Genomic DNA, 20,398 nt, shown 5'->3' with positions numbered 1-20,398 from the left:
AGATGGGGCACCAGAGGCCAAAAAACAAAACTGGAAAGATCTGGAAAGATCACGGCTGCTCATGTGATGATAAAAGAGAACTGTGGTTTGGATCTGATAACAAACCAGTTCTTTCAAATTCAGTGAAATACTCAGTTAACCGCGGAACACAGTTTGACTCATCGGGTAACCAACAAATTGATTTCTTTTATAAAACAATATTGGTTGGCAACATTTAAAAGCTGCAAAAAAAATAAAATGAAAAAAGAAAAAAGCTGCAAAAAATGCTTATTTGGCCAGTGGCCCCTGCCCTAAGTTTATTTCAGGAAAACCTGTAAGTACTGATTCTGACTTGTGTGTGTAGGTGTGTGTGTTTGTGTGTGACTGGGTCTCACTCTGTCACCCAGGCTGGAGTGCAGTGGCACGATCTTGGCTACTGCAACCGATTTTGGCCAGTTTCACGTCATTTCCATTTTAGTTACCATTCTGAATCTTGTGACCTAATAGAACAAACAGATGGAACTGTAAAAACCCACTTGGCTTTTGGAGGCCGAGGTGGGCAAATCACAAGATCAGGAGTTCGAGACCAGCCTGGTCAAAATGGTGAAAGCCCATCTTTACTAAAAATACAAAAATTAACCTGCCAGGCGCAGTGGCTCACGCCTGTAATCCCAGCACTTTGGGAGGCTGAGGCGGGTGGATCACGAGGTCAGGAGATCGAGACCATCCTGGCTAACACGGTGAAACCCCATCTCTACTAAAAATACAAAAAATTTGCCGGGCGCGGTGGCGGGCGCCTGTAGTCCCAGCTACTCAGGAGGCCGAGGCAGGAGAATGGCGTGAACCCAGGAGGTGGAGCTTGCAGTGAGCCGAGATCGTGCCACTGCACTCTAGCCTGGGCAACAGAGCAAGACTCTGTCTCAAAAAAATAAATAAATAAAATAAATAAAAATACAAACATTAGCTAGGCATGATGGCACGTGCCTGTAGTCCCAGCTACCCAGGAGGCTGAGGCAGGAGAATCACTTGAATCTGCGAGGCAAAGTTTGCAGTGAGCCAAAATCAAGCCACTGCACTTCAGCCTGGCGACAAAGAGACTCCATCTCAAAAAACAAAACAAAACAAAACAAAAAAAACAACCCACTTGGGGCCGGGCACCGTGGCTTATGTGGGCCTCTCACTTGGGAAGCCAAGGTGAGTGGATCACTTGAGGTCAGGAGTTTGAAGACCAGCCTGGCCAACATGGCAAAACGACATGTCTACTAAAAATACAAAAATTAGCTGGGCATGGTGGCACATGCCTGTAATCCCAGCTACGGGAGAGGCCGAGGCACAAGAATTGCTTGAACTCAGGAGGTGGAGGCTTCAGTGAGCCGAGATTGCGCCACTGCACTCTAGCCCGAGGGACAGAGCAAAACTTCATCTTAAAAAAAAGAACAAGAGCTGGGCATGGTGGCTCACACCTGTAGTCCCAACACTATGGGAGGCCGAGGAGGGAGGATCATCTGAGAGGATTTCGAGACCAGCCTGCCCAACATGGTGAAACCCCATCTGGTTAATTTTTTTTGTTTTTGTTTTTGTTTTTTTTTTGAGACGGAGTCTCGCTCTGTCACCCAGGCTGGAGTGCGGTGGTGCTATCTCTGCTCACTGCAAGCTCCACCTCCTGGGTTCACGCCATTCTCCTGCCTCAGCCTCTCGAGTAGCTGGGACTACAGGTGCCCACCACCACACCCGGCTAATTTTTTTTGTATTTTTAGGAGAGACGGGGTTTCACCATGTTCGCCAGGATGGTCTCGATCTCCTGATCTTGTGATCCGCCCACCTTGGCCTCCCAAAGTGCTGGGATTACAGGCGTGAGCCACCGCACCCAGCCTAATTTTTGTATTTTTAATAGAGACAGGGTTTCACCATGTTGGCCAGGCTGGTCTCGAACTCCTGGCCTCAAGTGACCCACCTGCCTCAGCCTCCCAAAGTGCTGGGATTACAGGCATGAGCCACCAAGCCCAGCCTAAAAGTTAAAAAAAAAATTTTTTTTTTTTTTTTTGAGACAGAGTCTCGCTCTGTCGCCCAGGCTGGAGTGCAGTGGCGCAATCTCGGCTCACTGCAAGCTCCACCTCCCGGGTTGAAGCCATTCTCCTGCCTCAGCCTCCCAAGTAGCTGGGACTACAAGCGCCCACCACCACGCCCGGCTAATTTTTTTGTATTTTTAGTAGAGACGGGGTTTCACTGTGTTAGCCAGGATGGTCTTGATCTCCTGACCTCATGATCCAGCCGCCTCGGCCTCTCAAAGTGCTGGGATTACAGGCGTGAGCCACCGCGCCCGGCCCAAAAAATTTTTTAAGTAAAGATAAACAAGTGACATCAAATTTCTTTTTTTTTTTTTTTTTTTTTTTTTGAGACCGAGTCTCACTCTGTTGCCCAGGCTGGAGTGCAGTGGCGCAATCTCAACTCACTGCAAGCGCCGCCTCCCAGGTTCACTCCGTTCTCCTGCCTCAGCCTCCTGAGTAGCTGGGACTAGGGCGCCCGCCACCACACCCAGCTAATTTTTTTTTGTATTTTCAGTAGAGACGGGGTTTCACCGTGTTAGCCAGGATGGTCTCAATCTCCTGACCTCATGATCCGCCCGCCTCAGCCTCCCAAAGTGCTGAGATTACAGGTGTGAGCTACCGCGTCCAGCCCAAATTTTTTTCTTTTTTTTTTTTTTTTTTTTTTTTTAGTTGTCAAATGATCCTTTAAATATTTTCCTTTGTGCTTAATTGGCTGGGCATTCCACAGCACCACTGTTGATGTCATCTATGATGTCATGAGGGTGGCGGCCATCAACATTACAGCTCACAGACTGGGCAGTCCCCAGGATCTCTTTAATGGTTCCAGAGAGTTCTGTGGCTAAGGATCAGTGCCGTGTCTGTCAAGCAATGTTGACGATCTCATCACAAGTGATATTCCCACTGTGTTTAATGTTTTTCTGTTTCTTTCTGTCTCTTGGTGGTTCCTTGAGGGCTTTGATGATCAGGGCAGAGGCAGAAAGCACCACCTCAATCTGGGCCTGTCTGTTCTGAATGGTCAGTTTCACTGTAATCCTCAGGCCCTTCCAGTCACCCATTGCCTTGGCAATGTCATCACCGACATTTTTTGGAGACAGACCCAGGGGGCCGATCTTGGGGGCCAGGGCAGAAGTGGCACTGACTTCACCTCCGGTGCACCTCAGGTATACAACTTTGATCTCGTTGGGGTCGAACTTCAGCGGCATGGTGGAGGCAGCTGGTGTCAGATGAACCTGGATTTGGGACGACTGAAGAAAGTTGCACCTTGGCCTCCTCTGAGCCGAAAGCCAAGAGCCCAAATTTCTTAATGTATGTTATTTAACTCCTATGTCCCAAATAGTATCATTTCAATATGTAATGAATATGAAACTTATTCATGAGAAATTTTAGGTCCTTTTCTTCCCCCAATACTACGACATCAGATTCATCCCCACTTGGCAGGGCCACACTCTCTAACCACTGGGGCTGGAGCTGTCTCCCTGGGCTTCCACAGGCTGAGATTCGGACCTAGACACACATAACTATGCCAGGAGATGTACTTCAGGTTTATGTACTTTGAGTATGGTAAGTTTTTGTTTTTTTTTTGAGACAGGGTCTTGCTCTGTCACCCAGGCGCTGGAGTGCAGTGGCGCAATCTCGGCTCACTATAACCTCCGCCTCCCAGGTACAAGCGATTCTCTTGCCTCAGCCTCTCAAGTAGCTGGGACTACAAGCGTGCCCCACTAATTTTTATTTTGTTGTTGTTGTTTTGGGACAGAGTCTCGCTCTGTCACCCAGGCTGGAGTGCAATGGCACGATCTCAGCTCACTGCAACCTCTGCCTGCTGGGGTCAAGTGATTCTCCTACCTCTGCCTCCTGAGTAGCTGGGATTACAGACGAGTGCCACCACACCCGGCTAATTTTTTGTGTTTTTAGTAGAAACAGGGTTTCACCGTGTTAGCCAGTATGGTCTCCATCTCCTGACCTCGTGATTCACCTGCCTTGGCCTCCCAAAGTGCTGGGATTACAGGCGTGAGCCATCGCGCCCGGCCAAATTTTTCTATTTTTAGTACAGATGGGATTTCGCCATGTTGGCCAGGCTGGAAAGTAACATAAGTTACTTAACATAAATTTAATCTTAGGCCGATCACAGGGTCTCACACCTGTAATCCCAGTGCTTTCAGAGGCCCAGGAGGGAAGATTACTTAAGTCCAGGAGTTCTAGACCAGCCTGGGCAACATAGTGAGACTCCATCTCTCAAAAGAAATAAAAAAATTAGCCGGGCATGGTGGTGCACATCCATAGTCCCAGCTACTCAGGCTGAGGCACAAGGATCACTTGACCTCGGGAAGTCGAGGCTGCAGTGAGTCGTGGTCACACCACTGCACTCTAGCCAGGGTGATGGAATGAGGCCCTATCTCAAAAGAAAAAATAGTAAAAAAGAATAAAGAAACAAAAAGACAACAATTATCTTTGTGCGACTGTGTCCTGGAGCCAGGGGAGGTGTCTCGGCCTGGAAAAGGGCCTCCCCAGACGCCAAGCTCACAGCCAGCCTCCCAGTGACCCTGGGGCATGGCTCTGAGGACCTCCCTTTCAGGAAGGTGCAATGAGAGGAGACCTCACTCTCACTCGAGGCTGAGGCTGCAGGGCTTGGTGGGGGTAGTTTGGCCAGGTCTGCGAGGAAGGGACCTTCCCCAGCAGGCAGTCGGCCAGAGGCTGTGATTCCAGCCCTGACAAGACTCCTTATCTCTGCGGCAGCCGGCGGCCCATTGTCCAGGGAAGGAAGACGACAGGAGGCCAGCCAGCCCCGTCCACCCTCCCCGACCCATCTTCCCCTCCCCCACCCATCCCTGTCCTTCCCAGCCTGCCAGGCCCCCTCTCTGACCAGACACAGCCCCTGGATAACCAGGCAGCAATTTTACCAGAAGTTGTATTGTGAAAACGCTATATCACCTTAAAACAAAAGGAAGTGTGCTCTAGACCGAAGTGCACACGGGGCATGAATTTTTAAGCTAAAACAAGAACCGGAGAAAGCCTCCTTCCTTCTCTTCCCTTAGTTCCTTCTCCTTTCCGTTTCCTTCCAGAATAATCAGTCCCAGAGCCATTTGCTGGAGCAGAGCCAGGTGGGCGTCCCAGTGGGGTGGGGGAGGGTGGTGGCTCTGAGCAGGGTGAGTGGGGCGGAGAGGGCTTGGGGGTGGTGGGATAGGAGAGAGGTGGCTGCTTGGTGGACAGTCAGAATGGGGGAAGAGGAGATCTCAGTGAGGGTAGGGAGCTCAATTAGGCGGGGCCGGTGACCTGGGAGGGGTGACTAAGCCGTCCTGGGGCTAGGAGATATCCCTGCCAAAGGACAGACAGCAAGGCTGGAGGACAGGTCTACAAGGTGAAAGGAGACAGTGCCCAGGAGACACGTGCTACACCCGGGCGGCGGGGGGGGGGGGGGGGGGGTTGATAAAAGAAGCAGATATGGCCAGGCATGGTGGCTCCCACTTGTAATCCCAGCGCTTTGGGAGGCCAAGGCGGGTGGATCACCTGAGGTCAGGAGTTCTAGACCAGCCTAGCCAACATGGTGAATCCCCATCTCTACTAAAAAATACAAAAAATTAGTTGCGTGTGGTGGCCCCGTGCCTGTAATCCCAGCTACTCAGGAGGCTGGGGCACGAGAATCACTTGAATCCTGAAGGCCGAGATTGCAGTGAACCAAGATTGCAGTGAGCCGAGATCACACTGCTGCACTCCAGCCTGGGCAACAGAGTGAGACTCCAACTCAAAAAAAAAAAAAAAAAAAAAAAGAAGCAGATATGGTCAGGCATGGTGGCTCCTGCCTGTAATCCCAGCACTTTCGGAGGCCGAGGTGGGCGGATCACCCAAGGTCAGGAGTTCGAGACCAGCCTGGAAGACATGGCAAAACCCCATCGCTACTAAAAATACAAAAATTAAGCCAGGCATGGGGGCTCACGCCTGTAATCACAGCACTTTGGGAAGCTGAGACAGGTGGATCACAAGGTCAGGAGATTGAGACCATCCTGGCTAACACAGTGAAACCCCATCTCTACTAAAAATACAAAAAATTAGCCACGCATGATGGCGGGCACCTGTAGTCCCAGCTACTCGGGAGGCTGAGGCAGGAGAATGGCATGAACCCGGGAGGCGGAGCTTGCAGTGAGCCGAGATCACGCTGCTGCACTCCAGCCTGGACAACAGAGGGAGACTCTGTCTCAAAAAGAAAAAAAAAAATACAAAAATTAGCCAGGCATGGTGGTGGGCACCTGTAATCCCAGCTACTTGGAAGGCAGGAGAATCGCTTGAACCCAGGAGGTGGAGGTTGCAGCCAGCCAAGATCGCACCACTGCACTCCAGCCTGGGCCCTGGGCGACAGAGTGAAACTCTGTCTCAAAAAAAAAAAAAAAAAAGAAGCAGATGTATCACGATAATGGTAGCCAGGTTCTCAAAGGCAGAGAAGGGAGTTATAAACTGGAGTGCACCCCAGGATCTATCAATGTAAACTGTTGGCTTTCAATATACATAAGAGTTATAGGAATTAATAGAGATGCACCTAAATACATTTTCCTAGCCGGGCATGGTGGTGGATGCCTGTAATCCCAGCTACTCGGGAGGCTGAGGCAGGAGAATCGCTTGAACCCAGGAGGTAGAAGTTGTGGTAAGCCGAGATCTTGCCATTGCACTCCAGCCTGGGCAACAAAAGTGAAACTCCGTCTCAAAAATAAATAAAATAAAATAAAATAAAATAGGCCAGGCGCAGTGACTCATGTCTGTAATCCCCGCACTTTGAGAGGCTGAGGCAGGCAGATCACCTGAGGTCGGGAGTTTGAGACCATCCTGGCCAACATAGTGAAACCCCAGCTCTACTAAAAATACAAAACAATGCCTGGGTGCAGTTGTTCACGCCTGTAATCCCAGCACTTTGGGAGGCTGTGGCGGGTGGATCATGAGGTCAGGAGTTCGAGATCAGCCTGACCAACATGGTGAAACCCCGTCTCTACTAAAAATGCAAAAATTAGTCGGTTGTGGTGGTGGGCACCTGTAATCCCAGCTACTCCAAAGGCTGTGGCAGGAGGATTGCTTGAACCCGGGCGGCAGAGGGTTGCAGTGAGCGAGCCAAGATCGCACCACTGCATCATTCCTGCCTGGGCGACAGAGTGATTCTGTCTCAAAAAAAAAAAAAAAAAAAGAGTCAAGGTTATGGAAGCTAAATACAGACTGAAAAGTGTTCCATCCCGAAGGAAATTAAAGGTATGCAAGAACTAAATAACACATGGGCTGGATTTTTCTGCTACAAGGACATTTTGGGGACATCTTCAGGAACTCAAATGGGTCTGAGGTTTAGATGGCAGCAATGTATCATATGTTGGCCGACACAGTGGCTCACACCTGTAATCCCAGCACTGATCGCTTGAGGTCAGGAGTTCAAGACCAGCCTGGGCAACATGGTGAAACCCCGTCTCCACCAAAAATATGAAAAATTAGCTGGGCTTGGTTGTGAGCACCTGTGGTTGCAGCTAATCAGGAGGCTGAGGTAAGTGGATCGATTGCACCCGGGAGGCAGAGTTTGCAGTGAACCAAGATTGCACCACTGCACTCCAGGCTGGGTGACAGTGAGACTTCATCTCAAAAAACAAACAAACAAACAAACAACAACAACAATAACAAAAAACAAACAAAAGTAATGTATTAACTTCCTGGCCATTTATATAGCAGAATTATCCTGTTTGAAGGAAATACAAGGGGTGATTGTGGCATCAGGCTAGCAACTTATTTTCAGTTTTTTTCAAGGAAAAAAATTACTTTGTTTTTTATTTTGTTTTTATTTCAGAGATAGGGTGTGACTCTGTCACCCAGGTTGGAGTGCAGTAGAATGATCATAGCTCACCCACCTTGACCTCCTGGACTCAAGCAATCCTCCTACCTCAGCCTCTCCAGTAGCTGGGACTACAAGCACAGGCCACCACACCTGGCTGAAAAGAATTTCGCACTGTATTTGTAGCTTTAAGTGTGTGATTGTTTCAAAATTTTTCAAAATTTTGAAAGGAATTGGCTGGGCGCGGTGACCCACGCCTATAATCCTAGCATTTTGGGAGGCCGAGGTGGGCAGATCATCTGAGGTCAGGAGTTTGAGACCAGCCTGGCCAACATGGTGAAACCCCATCTCTACTAAAAATACAAAAATTAGCCAGGCGTGGTGGCATGCACCTGTAATCCCAGCTACTCCAAAGACTGAGGCAGGAGAATCACTTGAGCACAGGAGGTGGATGTTGCAGTGAGCCGAGATCGCACCACTGCACTCCAGCCTGGGCAACAGCATGAGACTCCTAAAAAAAAAAAAAAAAAAGGCCGGGCACAGTGGCTCACGCCTGTAATCCCAGCACTTTGGGAGGTCGAGGCAGGCGGATCACAAGGTCAGGAGCTCGAGACCAGCCTGGCCAATATGGTGAAACCCTGTCTCTATTAAATACAAAAATTAGCCAGGCGTGGTGGTGGGCGCTTGTAGTCCCAGTTACTCGGGAGGCTGAGGCAGGAGAATCGCTTGAACCCAGGAGGCGGAGATTGCAGTGAGCCGAGATCGCGCCACTGCACTCCAGCCTGTGCGACAGAGGGGACTCCGTCTCAAAAAAAAAAAAAAAAAAAATCCGTCAGCCTGCAGGCTTGATGTGTGCTCAAGGAGCCCTCCCTGGCTTAGCTCATAATTGTGTATCAGGGGTGGGGAGGAGTGGGAGGCAGAGGATTACACCAGCCACAGCTTCTCCCTTTCCTTCCCATCCCTCAGTATTATTTCTGGGCTACCCGCGACTGCTGTGTGACTGGGGCAGTTTAACTACCCTCTCTGAGCCACAGTTTTCTTAACGGTAGCAGTTCCGTTACCAAATAAATCCACCATCCCCTTCCCCTGGGCAGGGAGAGAAAATAGGGAAGGTCTGGGAACTAGGGGGCGGGGGTCAGTCCCCGGGAGGGATTAGAGCGCCGGGGCTGGGGGCTGGGTAGAGAGGCTCCGAATTTTCCCCTCCCAGGTGGGATCCGAGGCTATGGCAGAGCGACAGGCCCTAAGCCAGCGCCTTCCTCGAGTGCTCACAGCCACCATGGCCGCAGTCACTACTACGACCCCCACGTGGCGGCCGCGGCTCAGCCGCGCCGCCAGGGGCTGGGAGCCCGCGGAGTTGGGGCGGGCTGGGCAGGTCCGGCTCTTTGTGCCGGCCAGGAGGCGTGGCCTCGCGGAGATGGACCAATCATAGGAGGTCTTAGCTCTGGAAAGCCAATGGTGGGGTGGCGGGCGGGGAGTAGGCGGTGCTGGCAAGAGATGGGCAGCTGGGCTCCAGTGGGCGGCGGTGGCTGGGGGTCGTGCGTGGCCTCAGTGGTGCGGTGGGACACCCGAGAGAGGCGTCCCGGGGGAGCAAGGCCTGGGGTCCTGCAGTGGAGGTCAGCCCCCAGTTGTGGGCGCAGCTGGAGAGGGGGCGCCCTGGGGTTCACGAGGCCTTGCAGAGCGCACACCCTTGGCCACGCCCTGCCTGCGGACCCCTCCCGGTTGTTTCCCTCTCCGGTGAATCTGGATCACAGCCCTCACTGCACCTCCACTGGTTTCCTGCTTGCAGAGTTAGAGGGGCGCTCAGCAGGAGCTCTGGGGTGGGGGGTGGGGGATGGGGGAAGCAGAGGTTTCTGGCCTAGATCCCGATGGCTTCCTGGAGAGTCTGCGAAATCCCTGGCTGCAGGCTCCCTTCCCTAAGGTCTCCTGCCACACCTACATCCCATGGTCCTGCCACCCTCCCTATGTCTCCCGCTGCGCCCGACACCCCCGCCCCTCCAACCCCCGCCCCGAGCCACATCCTCCACCAAGCGCTCTCTGACTGCCTAGAGATTTCCTTGTACATCTCTCCTTCCCCCCACCCGCTGCACTCCCACACATTTCAGGACAGCTGAGATCTTCATTCTGGTGCCTAGGGGGCCACCCTCTTCCCACGCAGTCATCGCCCTAGGGATGGACATGTGAACCTGAATTGCCCCCATCAGCAGCGATCTCAGGGCTGTTGCTTGGAGTTGCTGCCGCAGAATCCTGCTCTCTAGGAAACACCTGGAGTCAGCAGGACCCCAAGTGATGGCATGTGGCCATCTATGAATACAGACAAAGCTGACCCATGAGAAAGACACTGCTAAGGAAGTCACAGGGATATGCAGCTGGAGCCTTGATCATAGCATACCTGAAGTCCTGTCAGTTCTACACAGTTACAGAAGCCCTTACGACTGTTCTAGCCAGGATGCACTGGCATTTTCCACTTCTTTTTTTTTTTTTTTTTTTTTTTTTTGAGACAGGGTCTTCCTCTGTCGCCCAGGCTGGAGTAGTGCAGTGGTGCAATTACGGCTCACTGCAGCCTCCACTGCCTGGGCTCAACCGATCCTCCCACCTCAGCCTCCTCTGCCACTGCTCTTAGCTAATTTTTTTTTTTTTTTTTTTTTTTTTGGAGACAGAGTCTCACTCTGTTGCCCAAGCTGGAGTGCAGTGGCCAGATCTGGGCTCACTGCAACCTCCACCTCCCGGGTTCAAGCGATTCTCCTGACTCAGCCTCCCGAGTAGCTGGGACTACAGGGGTGGGCCACCACGCCCAGCTAATTGTTGTATTTTTAGTAGAGATGGGGTTTCACCATGTTGGCCACGATGATCTCAATCTCCTGACCTTGTGATCCGCCTGCCTGGGCCTCCCAAAGTGCTGGGATTACAGGCGTGAGCAACCGCGCCCGGCCACTCTCAGCTAATTTTTAACTTTTTGTTTGGGTTTTTTTTTTTAAGAGTCTCACTCTGTCACCCAGGCTGGAGTTCAGTAGCTCGAGCGTGGTTCACTGCAACTTCCGCCTCCTGGGTTCAGGCGATTCTTGTGCCTCAGCCTCCCAAGTAGCTGGGATTACAAGTACACACCACCACGCCCGGCTAACTTTTTATATTTTTAGTAGAGACAGGGTTTCACCATGTTGGCCGGGTGGGTCTCGAACTTCTGACCTCAGGTGATCTGCCTGCCTCAGCCTCGCAAAGTGCTGGGATTACAGGTGTGAGCCACTGCACCTGGCCTGCTAATTTTTAATTTTTAATTTTTGGTGGAGACGAGGTCTCAGTATGTTGCCCAGCCTGGTCTCGAACTCCTGGGCTCAAGTGATCCTCCTGCCTTGACCTATCAAATCCTTGGATTACAGGCATGAGCCACAGCACCCATCGTATTTTCTATTTCTTGCAACATGAAGATCCTAACTGACAATATGTTCATTGCATCTTCGAATCAACCCTGGGAAGATATTATGTCTTATTTTACAGTTTAGGAAACCAAGGCTCCAAGGAGCTAATTTATTCAGGATCCCTCAGCAAGGCAGTGGTAAATTGGGACCAGAGTCTGGGCTTTCCTGACTCTCTACTAGGTGCTGTATTTACTAGACCAAGGTGGGAACAACATACAGCTGAATCTCAATTTTGCACCGTGGCAGACATTACCAATCAACTGCCGAATGATTTCCCCGGTAACCCACAAAAGGAGTCTGACTTCCTGTCCTCTTAGGAGATCAGATCTGTTTCCAAGCCATTAAGAGTTCATCCTGGCTCCCCGTCCCACAACCTCATTCCATCTGGATTGAATGCAATCCAGTAGAATCAAGGGAAAAGAGGATTCTCAAACTCCCAAATCCAAGGGCCTCTGCCCAGCTGCAAGCTGTATGGGGGCAGCCACAATCTCCCCTCCTCCCCCAAGTCTCCAGCTGGAGACAAGACATAGAGACCCAGAGAGGGGCCAAGATTTCCTGGACTCACACAGAACCTGGGGGCAGAGCTCGGAAGTGTGGCTGCTCCAATTCCTTCTTTAAAAAAAATTAGAGGGGGCCAGGCATGGTGGCCCATGCCTGTAATCCCAGCACTTTGGGAGGCCAAGGTGGGCAGATTGCTTGAACTCAGGAGTTGAAGACCAGCCTGGGCAACACAGCAAAACCCCACCTCTACTAAAACTATAAAAACGAACTGGGCGTGTAGTCCCAGTTCAGCCTGGGGAGGCTGAGGTAGGAGGATCACTTGAACCTAGGAGGTTGAGGCTGTAGCGAGCTGTGTACTGCACGCCAGCCTGGGTGACAGAATGAGACACTGTCTCAAAAAATAAAAATATTAAAATAAGTTAGCTGTGGCCAGACACAGTGGCTCACATCCATAATCCCAGCAATTTGGGAGGCCAAGGTCGGGTGGGTATCACTTGAGGTCAGAAGTTTGAGACCAGCCTGGCCAACATGGTAAAACCTTGTCTCTAATAAAAATACAAAAATTAGGCCAGGTGCAGTGGCTCAGGCCTGTAATCCCAGCACTTTGGGAGGCCGAGGAGGGTGGATCATTTGAGGTCAGGAGTTCAACACCAGTCTGGTCAACATGGTGAAACCCCATCTCTACTAAAAATACAAAGATTAGGTCGGGGCTGTGGCTCACACCTGTAATCCCAGCACTTTGGGAGGCCGAGGTGGGCAGATCACGAGGTAAGGAGTTCAAGTCCAGCCCGACCAACATGGTGAAACCCCGTCTCTACTAAAAAAATACAAAAATTGCCGGGCACAGTGGCTCACGCCTGTAATCCCAGCATTTTGGGAGGCTGAGGTGGGCAGATCACAAGGTCAAGAGATCAAGACCATCCTGGCCAACATGGTGAAACCCCCTCTCTACTAAAAATACAAAAATTAGCTGGGCATGATAGTGCACACCTGTAATCCCAGCTGCTCAGGAAGCTGAGGCAGGAGAATCGGTTTAACCCAGGAGGCCAAGAGCGCGCCACTGCACTCCAGCCTGGCAACAGAGCAAGACTCTGTCAAAAAAAAAAAAAAAAAAAAAAAAAAAATAGCTGGGCATAGTGGCGCACGCCTGTAATCCCAACTACTCAGGAGGCTGAGGCAGGAGAATCACTTGAACCCAGAAGGCAAAGGTTGCAGTGAGCCCAGATCACGCCACTGCACTCCAGCCTGGGTGACAGAGCAAGACTCCGTCTCAATGGCCGGGCGCGGTGGCTCACGCCTGTAATCCCAGCACTTTGGGAGGCCGAGGAGGGTGGATCACAGGTCAGAAGATTGAGACCATCCTGGCTAACACAGTGAAACCCCATCTCCACTAAAAAATACAAAAAAATGAGCCGGGCGTGGTGGCCGGCGCCTGTAGTCCCAGCTACTCGGGAGGCTGAGGCAGGAGAATGGCGTGAACCTGGGAGGCGGAGCTTGCAGTGAGCCGAGATGGCGCCACTGCACTCTAGCCTGGGCGACAGAGTGAGACTCTGTCTCAAAAAAAGAAAAAAAAGACTCCGTCTCAAAAACAAAAACAAACAAAAAAATACAAAGATTAGCCAGGTGGTAGTGGCACACGCCTATAATCCCAGCTACTCAGGAGGCTGAGGCAGGAGACTTGCTTGAACCCGGGAGGTGGAGATTGCAGTGACTGGAGATCTTGCCACTGCACTCCAGCCTGGGTGACAGAGTGAGACTCCATGTCAAAAAAGAAAAAAATTAGCCGGGCATGCTGGTGTGTGCCTATAGTCCCAGCTACGCAGGAGGCTGAAGTGGGAGGATCAATTGAGCCTGGGAGGTGGAGATTGCAGTGAGCCAAGATCATGCCACTGCACTCTAGCCTGGGCGACAGAGCGAGACCTGTCATATATAAATAAATAAAGTAAATACATAAACAAAAGAAAAAGCCATTCGAATATTGGACAGGAGACCAAGGGGGAGGGCTGCTTTGCATAAGGAGCCCACCTAAGGATTATTTAATTCTTTCCAGGAAACTTTGGTTTGACTTTACTATCTACTTTTGATTAAGGGCTGAGGCTCAGGGAAGTTACAGTTAACTTGTGGATTTGTATCTGAGACAAAAGATAACACAAAAAGTTACTCTTGATTGCTGGAAAGGTTATTGGTCAGGTTGTTGGGTTTTGTGTTTCTGAATTGAATTTAGGAATCTTCCTTCCTTCATTCCCTTCCTTCCTCCCTCCCTCCTTTCCTTTCTTTTTTTCTCTCTTCTTTTCTTTCTACCTTCCTTCCTTCCTTTCTCTCTTTCTAAGATGGGGGTCTCACTATATTGCCCAGGCTGGAGTGCAGTGATGCAATCATAGCTCACTGCAGCCTCGAATTCCTTAAGTGATCCCTCTGGCCTCAGCCTCCCCAGTAGCTGGGACTACAGTCATGTGCCGCCACGCTCAGCTAATTTTTTTTTTTTTTTGAGATGGAGTTTCACTCTTGTTGTCAAGGCTGGAGTGCAATGATGTGATCTCGGCTCACTGCAAGCTCCAGCCCCCGGGTTCACGCCATTCTCCTGCCTCAGCCTCCCGAGTAGCTGGGACTACAGGCGCCCGCCACCGCGCCCAGCTAATTTTTTGTATTTTTAGTAGAGACAGGGTTTCACCGTGTTAGCCAGGATGGTCTTGATCTCCTGACCTCGTGATCTGCCTGTCTCGGCCTCCCAAAGTGCTGGGATTACAGGCGTGAGCCACTGCGCCCCGTCGACTGAACTTTTATTTTGCATTTTTGAACCCAGTACTTTTTCTCCACTTCAAAGGGCTTTTTTTTTTTGAGACAGAGTCTCGCTCTGTCGCCCAGGCTGGAGTGCAGTAGCGTGATCTTGGCTCACTGCAAGCTCTGCCTCCCGGGTTCCAGTGATTCTCCTGCCTCAGCCTCCCGAGTAGCTGGGACTACAGGCGCTTGCCACCATGCCCGGCTAATTTTTTGTATTTTTAGTAGAGACGGGGTTTCACCGTGTTAGCCAGGATTGTCTCGATCTCTTGACCTCGTGATCCACCCGCCTCAGCCTCCCAAAGTGCTGGGATTACAGGCGTGAGCCACTGCGCGCGGCCTAATTTTTTTCTTGTATGTTTATTAGAGACAGGGTTTCATTGTGTTAGCTAGGATGGTCTCGATCTTCTGACATCGTGATCCGCCCCCCTCGGCCTCCCAAAGTGCTGGGATTACAGACGTGAGCCACCGCACCCGGCCCAAAGGGCTTTTAAATGTGTCTGGCTGCCGGGAGCGGTGGTTCACGCCTGTAATCTCAGTACTTTGGGAGGCCGAGGCAGGCGGATCACCTGAGGTCGGGAGTTCGAGACCAGCCTGACCAACATGGAGAAATACCGTCTCTACTAAAAACACAAAATTAGCTGGGTGTGGTGGCACATGCGTGTAATCCCAGCTAATCGAGAGGCTGAGTCAGGAGAATCGCTTGAACCTGGGAGGCGGAGGTTGCAGTGAGCCGAGATCGCGCCATTGCACTCCAGCCCGGGCAACAAGAGTGAAACTCTGAAAAAACAAAATGTGTCTAGCCGCCCAAAGGGCCCTATCACCGGACGAGTCCAGCCCCACCCAGCTTGGCGCGGCAGGCGCGTCTATTGCGCCACCTGGCGGTCGCCTGGAGCCCCACAACCCAACCAACCAGGTAGGGGAGATGGTGCGAGGGCGGGCGCGCGGGTTGCTGGGGTCTAGGATGGGGCTGTCCCTGCTGCAGCTCTTAGGAACAGACCCAGGGCCGCCCTGCCGCATCGTTTGTTCCGGCTTCCCTAAGGAAGGCAATCTGGGGATGGGCCCTGCAGGACGCTGTTACTTCGCCTTCGGTCCAGCACCCCACCTGTCCCAGGTGCAGGGGCCAGAGCGCGGTTCTTGCCCTGAATTAGGTGAATTAGGCGGACAGCGCGCAGTTTGCCAGTAACTCCAGCAAGCCTCATTCTTGGGACAGTTATGCCCATTGTATATGCATGGGAAAACTGGGGCTGAGCTTTTAGACTGGGGGTGAGGCTGCTGCTTGGGTCCAGCGCTTGGACCTTCACTCCAGCCTGCCCCAGCCTGGGCTGGAGGGCTGCCCTCTCCCTCTCTCCCAACATACGCATGCCCCATCAGCCGCCAGGGAAGGGATCATTCTGGAGGGCCTGTTTTATCTCCACCGACCCATTCCCGTCTGCTGGGTGAAAGATTCCCTTTATTTAGAGGAAGAGAGTTAGTCCCGGAGAGGGCCAGGACTGGGCTGAGTCACTCCGGGGGCCCGGACAGGGCCAACCCTGCCTGCTCCAAGCCAAGAGCCTTGAGCCCCGTTTTAAGGGCAGACTCAGCCCCCACCCCACCCCACCCTAAAATCAGTTTCAGGGACGGGGGTTCCGAGAGGATGGGGCCGTCCCACCCTAAGTCTTCCAGCATCATCCCCACCTCGTCGCCGCTGGTGCCTGTAGATGTCTGGGCGGAGGGGAAGACACGAGAGTAGGCGAGCTCCGCGGTCCGCAGGGCCTGGGAGGAGGGGCTAGAGCGCGGGCAACGCCCCCTCCCCCAGCCCATCTGGAGCAAGCCTCGCCCCCACCCCAACTCCCAGGAATTCTGCTGAGTCACTTCCGAGGCCACAGCTGCAACCTTGGGAACAATACGAGTCATTCAGTTCACTAGGCAGCGGCCTAGCGCTCCCCTGGGGGACCTGGCCACGGTCTCTTGTTAGAAGCCTCTTCATGGGCAACGTGGCCAACCCCACCTCACCCCTATCGTCTCCCCCGGCCACACCCTGGGCCAATCGGGCTCCCACCTCAGGGCCTTTGCAGTAAGCTGTGTTGCATGCCTGATACCTCCTTCCCGCCGGGGCACCTGTAGCCTGGACGTCGTCCCACCCTCACTGCCAAGGCCCCTGCTCCAGCGGGGGCTGCGTCAGGGAAGAGCGAGCGAGCGTCTGAGAGCCTGATCCGCAGGCGGCTCGGATGGGCACTTAGATTGGCAACGATGTCCAGGTACAAACTGCAGACCTGGAGCGCCCACATGCTGGATGGTACTAGGGGACAGGTTGTGCCCCCAGGTCTGTGTGGCCGTGCGCGAGACTGCTCGTGGGCAGCGTGGGAATAAGGGCACCGAGTGTGCCTTTCACAATTTCCCTGCTGACCTGGATGTCGGCCACAGAACTATTGTATGCCAGCTCCGAGCCCACCCATCACAGCGGGGGCGTGACTCCGGCATGGGGGCTGCACACTACATTTCCCAGAATCCATGGCTGCCAGCTTCCTGCTGGTCTGGACCAATAGCAGGTACCAGGGCTGTAAGCTTTCAGGGGCGTGGACGCGGTTAGCATTTGATGACGCTTAGGGACCCTTTCTCAGAATCAAGGTTAAAAAAAAATTGTAGTGAAAGATACATAACATAAAGTTTACCATTGTAACCATTGTTTTTTTTTTTTTGAGATGGGGTCTCCTTCTGTCACCCAGGCTGGAGTGCAGTGGCGTGATCTCGGTTCACTGCAACCTCTGCCTCCCGGGTTCCTGTGATTCTCCTGCCTCAGCCTCCCGAGTAGCTGGGATTACAGGTGCAGGCCACCACACCCGGCTAGTTTTTCGTATTTTTAATAGAGGAGGTTTTCGTTCTGTTGGCCATTCTGGTCTCAAACTCCTGACCTCAAGTGATCCACCTGCCCCCTCTTTTCTTTCTTTAATGAGGATTATGTCAGTGTGGCAGAGGGGCCTCAGCTACAGGCCAATCCAGCCACGAACTCTGTATTTTGGTGGCACATCTCGGGGGCTTGGTTTACACACATGAGTAAAACAACCAGAGCTTCTACTTAAACCTTTACATCAGCATACTCTTGGCATTTTATTTATTTGTTTATTTTTTTGGAGATGGAGTCTTGCTCTGTTGCCCAGGCTGGAGTGCAGTGGTGCTATCTCAGCTCCCTGCAGCCTCTGCCTCCCGTGTTCAAGCCATTCTCCTGCCTCGGCCTCCCAAGTAGCTGGGATTACAGGTGTCCACCACGCTCAGCTAATTTTTGTATTTTTAGTAGAGACAGGGTTTCACCATGTTGGCCAGGCTGGTCTCGAACTCCTAACCTCAGGCGATGCGCCCGCCTCGGCCTCCCAAAGTGCTGGGATTACAGGCATGAGCCACTAGGTCTGGCCTGTCTTTAAAAAAAAATTTTTCTTTTCATGTTTTAAAAAAGTGACATTGTTTTATTACTATCCGCAGGTGGGCCCTGCATGAGGTGATTGGTGTGCTGGGCTCAGGGGATGTGTGGGCTGCGGAGATGATGACAGAAAAGTTGGAAGAAAAGGGGGTGGGTTTGAAGGCCAGGCCTAAGGGGTCCTCAGGTCCGCTTCTGAGAAGGGACAGCCTTGAGGAAGGAGTCATGGCAAGCCATAGCTAGGCCACCCATCAGATTAAGAAATTCTGAGAAATCTAGCTGCCCATCATTGTTGGTGTCCAGTTTCTTCATCACGCAGTCAAGGACACCGGGGTCCTTCTGGCTCTTTGTGAAGGCAGCCAGTTCTGCATTCACGAAGCTTAGGAACTCCGTCTTGGAGAGAGTGCAGTTATAACCACCCTTTCCCGCATACTTCTGGAAAAGAGAAGTCAGGGACTCGATGCTCAGTCTCTGTAGGGCTGGAGATTTTTGCAGTGTTGGAGCTGAGCAAGGCACAGGAGCCTTAATCAAAGTTTCCTGGCTGGGTGCAGTGCCTCACACCTGTAACCTCAGCACTTTGGGAGGCCGAGGTAAAAGGATTGCTTGAGCCCGGGAGTCTGAGACCAGCCTGGACAACACGACAAGACTCTGTCTCATGGCCGGGCATGGTGGCTCACACCTGTAATCCCAGCACTTTGGGAGGCTGAGGCGGGTGGATTGCCTGAGCTCGAGAGTTCGAGACCAGCCTGGCCAACATGGCGAAACCCCGTCTCTACTAAAAATACAAAAAATTAGCCGGGCGCGGTGGTGGGTGCCTGTAGTCCCAGCTACTTGGGAGGCTGAGGCACGAGAATCGCTTAAACTCGGGAGGCGGTGGTTGCAGTGAGCCGATATTGTGCCACTGCACTCCAGCCTGGGTGACAGAGTGAGACTCTGTCTCAAAAAAACAAAACAAAACAAAACAAAAAACCCATCCCTTATTTAATTTAATTTTATTAATTTATGTATTTTTTGGGGACACAGTCTCACTCTGTTTCCCAGGCTGGAGTGCAGTGGTACAATCATAGCTCACTGCAGCCTCAGCCTCCTGGCTTCAAGCAGTCCTGCATCAACCTCCCAAGCTACTGGTATTGCAAGCGTGAGCCACCACACCCAGCCCACAGACTCCTGTTGATGGAAACTGCTTCCTTTGCCATGCTTTAGCAGTACAGTATAAGCTATTTCCTTCCAGGCTAACCTCGGAAATCGGAAATCGGAAATCTGCATTTAGGTAATGGGTGGAGGTCACAGCAGAGGCGGAACCTGCAGGACAGGGCGTTACCGTGACCGAGTCTTCCAGCCAGGGAAAGGACACTGGATTCCTCAGACGCAGGATGGGGTGCCGGCTCTCAGCTACGTCTGCCTACCCCAGAGCCCCCCACGATGTGGAGACTCGGGGTGCCCAGTTGCACAGGAATGACGATGCAGCAGGCTGAGGGGTGGCGGGGTGTGCGATTGTGTGCCTGCATGCTGTCTGTGTCCCCTGGGCTGCTTGGGGACAGGCTTGGATCCCATGGAAACTCCCCAGCTTGGCGACTTGTCGGCCACGACCCTGGGCAAGTGCTGCCGCCCCTTTAGACCTCAGTTTCCTCATCTGTGTTTTATTGTTGCTGTTGTTGTTGTTTGAGACAGAGTCTCGCTCTGTCATCCAGGCTGGAGTGCAATGGCGCCACCTTGGCTCACTGCAACCTCCATCATCTCCTGGGTTCAAGCAATTCTCCTGCCTCAGCTTCCTGAGTAGCTGGGGTTACAGGCTCCTGCCACCACGCCGGGCTAATTTTTGTAATTTTACTAGAGATGGAGTTTCACCGTGTTGGCCAGGCTGGTCTCAAACTCCTGACCTCAGGTGATCCACCCGCTTCAGCCTCCCAAAGTGCTGGGATTACAGGCATGACCCACCATGCCCAGCCAGTTTCCTCATCCGTGTACAGGGGAAAGCAATACCTCCCAGGGTCCCTGGACCGTTTAGTGGGTGGGTGATGGCAGAACCCTGGGGCAGCTGAGCATGCTTTCCATGGCCACTTGTCCATCAAAGCCTGGGGGGACGCGACCCAAGCCTGGGGGCGGTGAGGGATGATTGGGATGGGGATGCCCGTGGTGGGCGGGGCATCCGATGGGGACATCACAGGTCCATCTCTTCAGGGATGACAGTGAAGAGGGTCCCCACTAGGTGGCACCCAAGAGCAGTCTCTGTCTAGTCTGTCCTGGCGGCAGTCCCAACTCTCCAGCTGTCATTGGCTTCTCTGCACCCTGGCCCTTCCCTGGGCCTTCCCCAGAAATGAGGCCCTTCCCTGGGCCTTCCCCAGAAATGAGGCCCTTCCCTCCACCCCTCATTCCTGCTCCTTTGGGCACCTATTCCCGGCAGCTTCTTCCTACCCCCTCCCGAGGGCTTGCAACTCCCCCCAGCCATGTGTCTGTCAATCTCTCTCTTTTTCTCTCCCTGGGTCCCAGCTCC

General features: G+C 52.5%; 2 pseudogenes; both read right to left on the bottom strand.

Moving 5' to 3' along the window:
* Positions 1 to 2,731: 2,731 nt before the first annotated feature.
* On the bottom strand, positions 2,732 to 3,244 carry LOC115830933 (annotated as a pseudogene).
* Positions 3,245 to 18,087: 14,843 nt separating this feature from the next.
* LOC100594672 lies at positions 18,088 to 19,412 on the bottom strand (annotated as a pseudogene).
* Between the last annotated feature and the right edge of the window lie 986 nt (positions 19,413 to 20,398).

The sequence above is a fragment of the Nomascus leucogenys genome, chromosome 17, assembly GCF_006542625.1.
Source record: "Nomascus leucogenys isolate Asia chromosome 17, Asia_NLE_v1, whole genome shotgun sequence".
NCBI classification, from domain to species: Eukaryota; Metazoa; Chordata; class Mammalia; order Primates; family Hylobatidae; genus Nomascus; species Nomascus leucogenys.
This window is presented reverse-complemented; position numbering and strand designations above follow the sequence as displayed.